This window comes from Hemicordylus capensis, chromosome 2 (assembly GCF_027244095.1).
Source record: "Hemicordylus capensis ecotype Gifberg chromosome 2, rHemCap1.1.pri, whole genome shotgun sequence".
NCBI classification, from domain to species: Eukaryota; Metazoa; Chordata; class Lepidosauria; order Squamata; family Cordylidae; genus Hemicordylus; species Hemicordylus capensis.
In genome coordinates, this window is record NC_069658.1 from 260,932,487 (window position 1) to 260,944,053 (window position 11,567).

General features: G+C 44.7%; 1 long non-coding RNA gene across 1 annotated transcript; it reads right to left on the reverse strand.

Annotated features, from left to right (window-relative positions):
* Positions 1–6,237: 6,237 nt before the first annotated feature.
* LOC128347634 (uncharacterized) lies at positions 6,238–10,836 on the reverse strand. The gene is made up of 3 exons (XR_008317630.1): positions 10,553–10,836; positions 9,486–9,565; positions 6,238–6,983 (listed from the first exon to the last, which is right to left on the reverse strand). It is a non-coding gene; the product is annotated as an uncharacterized LOC128347634 (long non-coding RNA).
* Positions 10,837–11,567: the final 731 nt, after the last annotated feature.

Below are 11,567 nucleotides of genomic sequence, written 5' to 3' on the forward strand. Positions count from 1 at the left end.
TTTAAGCTGAACAACAGTAACTTATCAAAGCTATGACTTTCAACTTTAATGTTCTCAGCAACGATTTGATCCTGAGTCCTGTCCACTGTGATTTCCCCCACACAGCACCCATGCAACACTCTGTGGGGTATTCCAGGTGGGAAAAATTGCAAGTGACAGTTGCTGGTTAGAACAACGTTGTTCCTGCTACTCTTGGTCTACCAAGAGTGTGTGTGAGGGGGAAACGGACTGTCTACTGCCACTGTAAGGGGATGAGGCCCACCCAGGTATGAGGGGTCCCAGAAAAGGTCATCTTGCTGAGGGGCCCCTCAAACCTGGAGCCAGCTCTGGCTGTGGATGTATAATGTGGATTTGCCCCCAAAGAACCAGGAATATTTTTCCCATCTTGATTATGAGGCTATCAGTCTGGTCCAAATGTATTCTTTATTTGTCTTTTTCAGGGAACAATGAATGTGTTTCCAACTGTGACGTTCTCCCAGCTTGGGCTACTGTTCTTCTGTGCTTGGCAACTGCTTTCTTCATTTTCTTGCTGGTTGGCCTTCTGTTCTTGGTAAGTTTTAAAATAGTCAGGATGGACTGTTGTAGTAGTAACAGAGAGTTGGCTTGATGATTCACCTGAAAGTTGTAAACCTCATCAACACAGAGAAATAGAGGTTGTTCACATAACCCAGTGTGGGTGGGGGGGGTGGGGGAGAGAGGCTGGTTTATTTATTTTATTTATTTATTCAGTTTCTATTCTGCTCTTCCAAAATGGTCTGGACTGGGGTTCCCCACAGTGTTGGAGGAGGGGATCTTTTTCCTCTGCCACAGTCCTGGTCCAGATTGTGTGCACACATTTACAAACCACTGATAATTGCCTTAGGAGAACAGGAAAGGTGGCAACTTCCCCCCAAGGGAAAATAGAAGCCGCAAGTGAGGGCTGTGGCAAGGGCAAAGGACCAAAGCCTCCCTCCTCCCATGCTGCAGGCAATCCTGATCTGGATTAGTTCCCCTTGCAGTTACTATTTACATTAAAATGCACAAGCATTCATAAAGAGCCAAATAATGTGGTTAACATCTATGCCCCTGGATGTTGCTCATCAAATATTTTGGAAGTGCCATGAGTCATTACCCCTCCTTATGTTACTCATACGTAAGTGTGTCTCACTCTCTTCTTTTCGCAGCTTCCCTACTGCACAACTCTGAGACGCCCTACGACTGTGTCTTGCAGCTCGTCGCCTAGATACTCCGCTTAGCAGCTTTCAGGGGGGAGACACTTGTCTGAAATTGCAGATGAAGTTGGCTGTATAGCTGGTTTTCTAATTGATGTGGCAGGATTTTGTTGACTTGGTTGGGCAGCACCATCACATCTGCTTTGTTGGTTGTTGTTGTTTTTTAATTACTTCAGACAATGGGCCATTTTTCAAACATTTTAATGAAGTAGAATGCATGAAAACCAACCTTCCTTTAAACCTTAAGTGGCCCTATCCACCCCAAGCACAGTACCTCCAGTGACCATTGCTGGTGTCTTATCTTATGTTTCTTTTTAGATTGTGAGCCCTTTGGGGACAGGGATCCATCTTATTTATTTATTATTTCTCTGTGTAAACCGCCCTGAGCCATTTTTCGAAGGGCGGGATAGAAACAGAATGAATGAATGAATGAATGAATAAAAGTAATAAAATAAACCAGGGCTCCTCATGATCAAGCCTTAGAATCTATTTTTAGTGCCAGCACAGAGTCCTGGAACATGTGAAGTCATAACAAAGGAGAAGGTGCCTGTGAGAACATTTAGAAGCTATTCACATGACACGAGCCACCTGGGGTAACCCAGGCGGTTCGTGTCATCAGGAGTGATGGGAGTCCTCTGCTCCCAGGTGTTCCAAATGTGGTAACCCAATATTTTAACCCGGCATTTAGCTGAGGTTAAACAACCCTGCAGTTCATTTACCTTGGCAGGCAATTGTGAGCATGATCACCGATAGGTTACAAGGCTTCCACACAACCTGCCACCATTTCTGGCAGCATGTTGGGGGAAGGACCGAGTGCGGTAGCTGTTCTAATGAGAGCAGCCACCATGCTCGTGGGGCAGGGCACTCTGGGATGTGGAGGGGGAAGTCATCCTGCTCCCAGCTTTTGCCTTCATCACACTGCCACTCATGTGGGCGTGTGGAGTAGCGAAGGGAAAGACGATGATGCTCATCTGCTGGGGCAAGCAAGCTCCTGCCTTCTCCACAGACCTCCATGAGCAGTAATGCGAGGTCGTGTGCTCAACCTCATAGAATGCTCTTTCACCACTTATGAGTCACCATAGCAAACGCAGCTCCTATTGTGGTCCACTTGGGATTGGATGAACTTTCTGTTTTATGCATGACCTTCAACCCCAAATTAGGGTTGTCCAGAAAACCAAAGAGTGGTCTCCCCTCATTGCCTTTAACAGCTGCTTGAGCCACAGAAGTCTACAGGTTTACACTCATGAAAATGAGCATTATTGTCTGCTAATATCTACATGTAAAGTTCCTGTTAAAGGCATGGGAGAAGGAGCCAGTAAAAAAAAGTTGGGAACTGGTTGTGGTTATTTCAGGCCTACAAAACCCGTGACTCACTGTGGGGGTTAAATATTATTCTATTTAAGTACAATCCAGTCCCCAGACTCCCCCTCGCAGGGCTCTCAACAGAGACCTGCAACAGGTTCCCTCCTAGTCTTTCACGGGAAGAAAACCTGTTGCAGGCCTCTATTAGGAACCCTGTGAGGGAGCTGTATATAATCCTGCTCATGAGCCAACAGCTGTGTGAAACATGGATCAGTAGTCAATACATAACTCACCAGGCTGAATGCAGGCTACCTGCCACTTTTTATGGTCTGCAAAAACAGGGGAGTTGTCAAGCACTTTGCAAATGAAAAATCATAACTAATAGATAAGACTACATAATTCAGTCTGATGGTCTATGTTGTGTAGGCCTAGAACAACCACAAGCAGCCCCTGCAGCATATTTATTTTCAGGGTTGATATCCTGCCTTTCTATAAAATCCAAGGTGGCAATCAATCAATTTAAGACAATAAAAATAAGCAATAAAATAGCATCCATAACCACACAACAGCACTAAAAGCATTTAACCAAAAAGTTATGCCTTCACTGCCCATTTGAAGACGCTCGGGAAGGAGGCCTGTCAAATCTCCCTGGAGAGGGCATTCCAAAACTGTGGCACCACCACCAAAAAGGCTCGGTCTTGGGTAACCACTAAATAAATTGTCATCAGCAGCACCAAAAACAGGCCTTCCATAGCTGTCTTAAGACTTTGAAAGGCTCATGTGGAGAGCGGCAATCCTTAAGGTAGGCAGGTCCCAGACCCTTTGGGACAATAAAGAAGACTAAGGCAAGCACTTTGAATATATTCTGTATGTTACTGTTGCTTTAAGGCCAGCTCCCAGAGGACCAAGTTAAGTCATAACTCTCAAGTTTCACTCTCTCACCCTCTAGTGAGCAGATAGGCATCTAGGCTTCCTGTTTATCTGATGCATTTCCTTCCTTTACTTAGAACTTTAACTCCATCCATTAATTAGCGCAGTGCCCTTCTTACTTCTGCGCTTCTGTTGCTGCTGGGGCAGAAGAATAATTGAACCCCTTCAAACTCTTAACAGCAGAGAAGGCAAAGCAGAGGACTAGGGAAGAAGGGGCCAGTTGCTGCTCAGTGGATAAAGGGAGGAACAGCAGCTCCTCCTTTTCTACTATCGTATCTACAATTTAAACTGTTTGTTTTTATTATGTGAAATGGTTTTAATTGTTTCTGTTCTGTTTTGTATTTGTTGTGTTTTGAATTGTGTACACCGCCTAGAGAGACACAACCAGGTGGGTGGTATAGAAATATAATTAATTAATTAAATAAATTAAATTAATTAAACAGCTGGAGTGCCACCAGTTGGAAAACCCTGGACTAGAACAAAAACCAGCCTGGCTTGCTCTTGGGCCTTTAAGAGGAGCAGGATGAGGAGAAAGCAGCAGGTGATGTGTTTTGGAGCCGGGAGATAAACTTACCAGTGTTTGCATATTATGCTACTGTTAATGGCACAGCTACAGTGGCCAGTTAAAGAGCTCGCAACACTACATGAATAATATTGCATGGATAGATTTGTGGAGGGTGTTAGTTTCCCCCAAACAGCCACCAAACTGCTAGTATTGCTGGGGTGCCATTTCAACCTGGGTACCATTTGTGCTGTGGGGAATCAGCACCGAGACTGGGGCAACAGCTTGTGGATGTCGGGTGTGCCAATGTATCACAGTGGCGGCAGTCTTTTGAAGGATGAGTTCCCTTGTGAAGAAAGAATACTGAATAGAGTTTTTGTAATATTCATTTATTTATAAATATACAAGCTGAGCAGTGAAGAGCAGGCTGACCTCCAACAGAGAGTGGTCGTTGTTAGAACAGCATCAATTCCCCCCACAAAACCACTGCATTCCCTTTCAGCTCCTCAAAGCTGTCCCTTGCCAGCTAATGGCAGTGACTGAGAGTCTTTCCAGGCAGCACTAAACTGCTGGATGTTCAAAACTTTCATGCAATTTAGAAGCGCAGTTTTACCCATGTGTATGGGGAGTAGGGATGTGCAAACAGGTTCGGAACTGAACCAGTTCAAAGTCGAACCGATTTGGTTTGAAGGCTCAGGGTCAAGTAAAACCATCCTCGGTTCAGCTCAACCCCGGATCGAACCACACCCCCCCCCAGTGCATTCAGGGGGTTTGCAACCTTTTTATTGAAACAAACAAACAAACAAACAAATACTTTGTTTAAACTTACCCCCTCTGGAGGGGTTCTCTGAGGTGGCGGGGGGGTCTGTGAAGGTCCCCCCTCCCCCGCCAACCTCCCCTCCTTCAAAAATGCACCCATTTGACTGTTCTTCGGCCCATTTGGGCCTTTCCCCCCACGTGGTGGCCATTTTGGAGTATGCCGCACCTGCGCAAGGGGCCTCTGCATGGCCTGGGCCAAAGAATAGCTGAATGGGGCCATTTTTTAAAGGAGGGGAGGCCGGTGGGGGGGACTCCATGGACCCCGCCGCCACCTCAGAGAATCCCCCCAGAGGGGGTAAGTTTTTAAAATGGTTTTTAAAAATTAACAAAAAGGTTTGTGGACTGGACCAAATGGGGGGGAGGGGTTGAGGGGGTGTCGGACTGAACTGGCCAAGTCCAGTTTGTGTCCAGTTTGGACTCGAACCGGACTAGACCAGCTGGTTCCATGCACACCCCTAATGGGGAGTAAGATTCTTCTAGAAGAACCCACCCCTTTTCATTACTGCTTTTGTGGTGATGGGGTGGGGTGAGGTCAGTTCTTCTCGGTATGCAAGAGCTGGCCATCAGGTGCCACTGCAAAAAACGATGAGAGATCCCTGCTCAGCATGTGCATAGAGGATACTGTGCTCGGAAGTTGAGCAGAAACTTGCAGCAACATATGTGTGGAGTGGAGTAAGACTGTGCTTGGAACTTGCACAAAAATTTTGAACATTGCATAGTTTATTGCCATCTAGAAAGATCCCCAGATTTCTATCTGCTTTGCTGTTTGCATTCAAAATGCAAACTGTTTCTCTCCTGCCATGTACACATAGGCAAACACTGGCTGGTTAATTATGATCTGTAGTGTAAAGAAGCCACAAGCCACTGGCGGCTGGTAAGCAAACAATTAAGCTATATAAAAGCTTAGAGGGGTGATCATCTCTTCAATAGACAAAACAGGTGTCTCATAATGCCTCCATTATGGAAAACAGCTAGAGGGATTTCAAGCAAACATTATTCTTGCTCCCTCTACTGGTCAGTGCTAATTATTACATTTCTAAGTATGTCACGTTTAGTCATGCACAGTAACCAAATATATATATTTTAAATATCAATATAACAATGCAAACCTGTTTATTGTATAGGATTTGTGGATGATAGGTTGACATTGAGCGGGGAGGCAAAATAGCAAGGAGTTTATTCTCTCTATATATAAAGCTGCCTGGGTCTCACTAACTGACATGAAACTCCTAATGCAAACCATGAAAGATAGAAACATGCAGTTTTACAGGCAGGTTGCAGACCTTGCCTAGTCTATGAGAAAAATAAAAAAATCCCAGAAAATATATATTAATTTGCTGAGAAATATGGAAAAACCCTCCCATTGGAAATGCATGGGGAATGATGTTGCAACAATGTTTTAATTGATTTTAAATGATTTTAAATTGTTTTTATATTGTTTTTAGCACTGTGTCTTAAATGGTGTGTGTTTTTAAATTTGTTGTACACCACCCAGAGCCTTTGGATGGTGCGGTTTATAAATGTAATTAATAATTAATAAATAATAAATAAATATTTGGCGGTTTTCTCAGGTACTGTTTGAGACAGAAAACCTGGACTTTCACTGAATTATGAAGCAATGAACAAGCTATAGTTTTTTCAGTTTACTGCTTTTCAATCTGTCTCACATTTCCATGAAAATTGCTTAGAAAATTGACAAGCATGAAAGAGCTTAAATGCTGGAGACAGGAATACAGTGTTCTTAACAGACAAACTCCTCTGGGCATCAACTAGCAACGAGTGAAGGAAGAGTGCATGGTCATTTTGTCCTATAGGAGGAATGCTTGCAAACTGCAAGTCCATTTACTAGGACTGTACGATATAAGACAGCCAGCAGAATGCCACTTACCTGGAAAAGGTAATAGAAGTGGCCTTTTTATTTAATGTGTGTGTGTTTTTTCTTTTAGCTTGCAAATATACAGAACATTTGATAATTTTGCTTGCATCTGTCTCTGGAGTGGAGCAACTGGCAAACTGTAATACGCAAATACATCTTGGTGATTCTGTCCACCTGCTTCCTTCCAGAAATTCTTACAGGTATCCTTTCTTAGACCATCCATAACCAAAGGTAGATAAATGTGCTGAAGCATGGTAATATCCTGGAAACAGTTTCAAGGAAATGTGCCCGATTACAGTGTTTAGTAGGTGATCAAAATGTAGAACATTGCGTGATAGATGACCTAGGAGAGGCAGAGAGAGAGAGAGAATCAGTGTTATATTCAGTAAAATTATGAGCTGGTTCACACGTATAATTTAACTGCAGTTAACGCTAACTGGAGTTAAAAATCTTAACTCCAATTTGCGCTGAAGATGTCCAGAAGACAACTCCAGTTAGCCCAACTGGAGCTGAAGGAGAGATTCAAGGCTGTTGCTGTGAAGGGTATGGGCATCATGAAATAGTAGCTGTTTTTCTGAGTTTTGAGAACAGTTTGCAGGCTTGCTGGGATGACTCAGAAGTAAATGATTCCATTCAATGGGCTTCCTCTTAAGCAAAAGTGGCATTTCTTTCTCCCTGCCCTGGACTGCTCCGTTGCCTTGCACAGAAATAAATGATTTAGTTAAATGGGCTTCCTCTTAAGAGTGCATAGGAGTGCAGCTGTAGAAGTGTGGTTTGCTTTTAGAGGTGTGTCTAAAATGATTTTACTTTACTGGGAAACAAAAGACTACAGTGCCTTGCAGCAGGATTTAGTAGGAGGTTTGTGTTTTGGTCTCTTTACATTTCATGGCATAGGTCGCTGTTGCCAGACAGAACAGGGAAGAGAGGGGGAAATGGGGGTGGGGCTGAATCTCAGAGAGGTGATTGCGGTCAGACAGAGGTGCTTAACTCCAGTTCGGGATGGGTCTGGATTTGGGAGCAATGCTTCGGCAGTATAACTGCAGTTATCGGCAGCAAACCATAGGAAAGATCTCGGGTACAAATTGGAGTCAGTCAGGGCAGATTGGAGTTAACTTTTGAGGCTTAACAGCGGCTTTCCACGTTTGGACGTACTGCTGTTACAAACACTGTTCGCTTTAAATGCAGTTCAACTGTACGTGTGAACTGGCCTATACAGTCAGTGGTAACTAAACTAAGATACCACTGCTCCATCTAACTCAGTATCGGCTATACTGATTGGTAGTGGCTGTAGTCTCCAGGGTTTCCGATGGGTATTTCCCAGCCCTATACAGAGATGCTGCCAGGGACTGCGACTGGAACTCTCCATGCAAAGTGGATGCTCTTCCACCAAGCGACTGCCTTTTATTCTGACACCCAGCTCCTTCCTTCTGTTCTAGAAGGAAGCCGCCTGGTTGTGCTGGATATTGGGACTAGGGCCTGCAGAGGTATAGTGCAGCTTCTCTCAGAGTCGGGAAAGGGCTGCCCCTACCACAGCCAAGTCCTTGGCTGACCACACCTTCCCCCTCTTATGGGCCAATGGGAGTGTCCCCCTGGGCCATCATAGGAGTGGGTGAGTGGGCAGGCATGGGTCCTTGGGCCTCAGCCTGGCCTGACTCACCCCCATGACACTGGCCCAGCCTAGGCACCACTTTACCTCTGCGTTTGACAATGCTAATTCCCACCACAGAGCCAGAAGTATGTATTCTGCACATCTGTGATTGCACCATGCAGGTACTAGATCCAGTATCATCCACCATATACGTCAGCATCCTGAATATCAGCTTGCTTTCTTTTCTTTTTTTAAAGCAAATTTCTAGTCTCTTTGGTGTTTATTCTCTAGTTGTCATCCTTGGTTAATAATAATAACAATAACAATAACAATAATAATAATAATGAAGAAAGAAAGAAAAACAAGTCAAAATAATTGACATAGCAATACCAGGGGATAGCAGAATAGAAGAAAAAGAAATGGAAAAAAATCACAAAATACAAAGATCCACAAATTGAAATTGAAAGGCTGTGGCAGAAAAAGACCAAAATAATCCCAGTGGTAATTGGCACTCTAGGTGCAATTCCAAAACAACTTGAAGAGCACCTCAACACCATAGGGGCCACAGAAATCACCATCAGCCAATTACAAAAAGCAGCTTTACTGGGAACAGCCTATATTCTGCGACGATATCTATAACAATTGACAATAAAATTCCACCATCCCAGGTCCTTGGGAAGGACTCGATGTCTGGATAAAACAAACCAGTCAACAACACCTGTCTGACTGTGTAAACAAGAAATAATAATAATACACCGAGGGCTGGATTTAGGGGCAGTCGACTCAGTGTATTTCAGTTATTCTTTAAATGTTATGATTTTGTAATATAAGATTTTGTTTAATGCTTATATATGGCAAGAATTAGTACATATTCACAGATCCATGCATGCAGAGGCATCAGCTTATATGACAGGGATGAATCATGCCTATAGATTTTCTGCATCCATGTCATGAAAGAGACTACAAATGCCAGCTGAGATCTCTGCGGGCTACACAGGGATGCAAACTGCCACCCCAGCTGTGGATCCACCCCCTCCAAGGGTTGCCTTGCTTATTCAGGAGGGAGGGAGCAAGGAAGGATGCATTTTTCATCTGCTTAGCAGCCATTCTGCACAATCCCCAGCTATTGTGCCAAAGGGTTCCAAATCTTAAAAGCAATATTGTCCTACGAACCACCGGAGAACACTTCTTTTGGGGTGCCCATATAAATAGTTTTTCTAGCTGCTGTTGTTAATCCTGTGGAGGGCCTGTCCTTACCATGCACAGCCCAGCAACCAAGACTATTGTGACTGCAATGCTGATGAGCACGATGGACCAGTATGGCAGAGGGGTCGCTGCTGCAAGAGACAGGAAAAGGAAAGACCAGTCATTTAACCTCTGCTGGCTCACTGACATTTCTTTCAGAGTCCGGGCTTGCCCTGCAAAGGCTGGAGGGGGCCCAGAGACAAAATTTTAAAATGGGCCCCTCGCTGATACACACACACTCACTTCACATATGACTTGCCTCTGGGGCGCCCCTCGAGGCGTGGGGGCCCCCAGGCAGCCGCCTCCCCTTGCCTAATAGTAGTTACGCCCCTGTTGCCCTGGGCAGGCTAGGCAAGTACTCCCCCTCCTCACTCCCCAGTGCCTTTGTTCAGTCTTGGATCATGTGAAGCAATAATGAAACTCTGGATGAATGCAGAGCACATTTCAGTCATCATGTATAAATCATCCCTAGGGCTGTATCCAGTTAGCAGCTCCCTCACCCACCCTGTGTCCAGTTAGCAGCTATAGCCCTATCCTGGAACAGGGAGAAAAGAGGTACCAGCTTTCATATCTGTTTTGTGCACAAGTTCCTATTTTGGACTGTGCAATAGTTATTGGACTCGCTAACCCCTAGTCTGCTTCTCTAAAAGCGCAACAGCATTTCCCGCTCCTTGCTGCTCCTCCACACCATATATCTATACAATCAGCAGAGCGAAATAACACTTGTCCTGGACTATACCACAACATGTTAATGTAGTGGGAGGAGATTGCATATTTGAATCCTCATGGATAATATTCCCTGAACATAGAAGACTTGCACATTGGGGGAACTGTTCAGCACAGCCTTCTCCCCATCATAGTAGTTTTTTATAGCCAGGATCATATATTCGTTCAGATCTAGGTTTAATGTGGGTTACCAGCATTAATGCGATTGTGTGAACCCACCCCATGGTGGTTTATGGCCCAAGATAAATCTGAGATTCCCACCTTGGTATGGGTTCACACCATCACACTAATGTCATTAACCCACATTAAACTTAAGTCAGCACTGACAGAACATAGATTTACCTCTTACTTACCTGAGTGGATTATTTCCCCTCTGGACACTAAATTTATTTCTTGAAGTTCAGTCATGGGATCTCCTTTAGGGACAGGAACAAAGGGCATGTTCTCCTTAGGTACAGCAGGGGAGGCCTCTTTATGGGTAGTAGTTGCATCTACAGAGGCAGTGGTAGAAAACTGACCAAGAGTGGTGGCTAGGCTTTCTCCAGAGGTGGCAATGTCAAAGGTCTTTGATCTTTTCCTGTGAATAATTGTGGAAGTCTCATATATGGCAGTGGGGGTTGTTTCAGGGGTATATCCAGGTTTGACAATAGCCAATTCTCTTGGAGTGCCAATACATGTCTTTTCTAGAGCACCTGAGATGTCTTCATAGGTAGCAGCACCTCTCTTACTCCCGGCACTATGGACATCTCTAGTGGCCTCTCTGGATATAAAAGCAGACATTGCTTCAGAGGTGGCAGTATCGAGAGTCTTTGATCTTTTCCTGTGAATAATTGTAGATGTCCCATATATGGTAGCAGCTGAGGTCTCTTCAAAGGTAGTGGCACTTGTCTGGCCTCTGGCAGTATGGACATCTTTAATGGTCTCTCCAGCTATAGCAGCAGGGTCCTCTCCAGGACTGGTGACTAAGGTCTCACCTGGAGCTAGGGGGGTTCCTCTAGAGGAGAGGTCAAGGGCCTTTTCAAATGTGGTGATGTTTGTTTCTCCAGTGGTGGAAGTGAGGGTCTCTTCTGGGGCAGCTGAAAGTTTTCCAGAGACAGGGGCTCTGGTCTCCCTTGTGTTCATAATAGTCTCTGGCCTGGTGTCAGTAGTCTCTCTTGATGTGGCAGTGATTTTCCTTTCTTGAGTGATAATGAGATTTTCTCTCAGGGTAGTTTTAAGATCTCCAAGAGTGCTGGCACTGCTCTCTGCCGTGTTGGCATCAGCAGTCTGTCTGGGTGTGGCAATGGAGGTATCTTTTGTGGGGTCTCCAGAGCAGGGGTAAGGCATTACTATAATGGATAGAGTATGAATATGCTCTTTGGGGTCAGT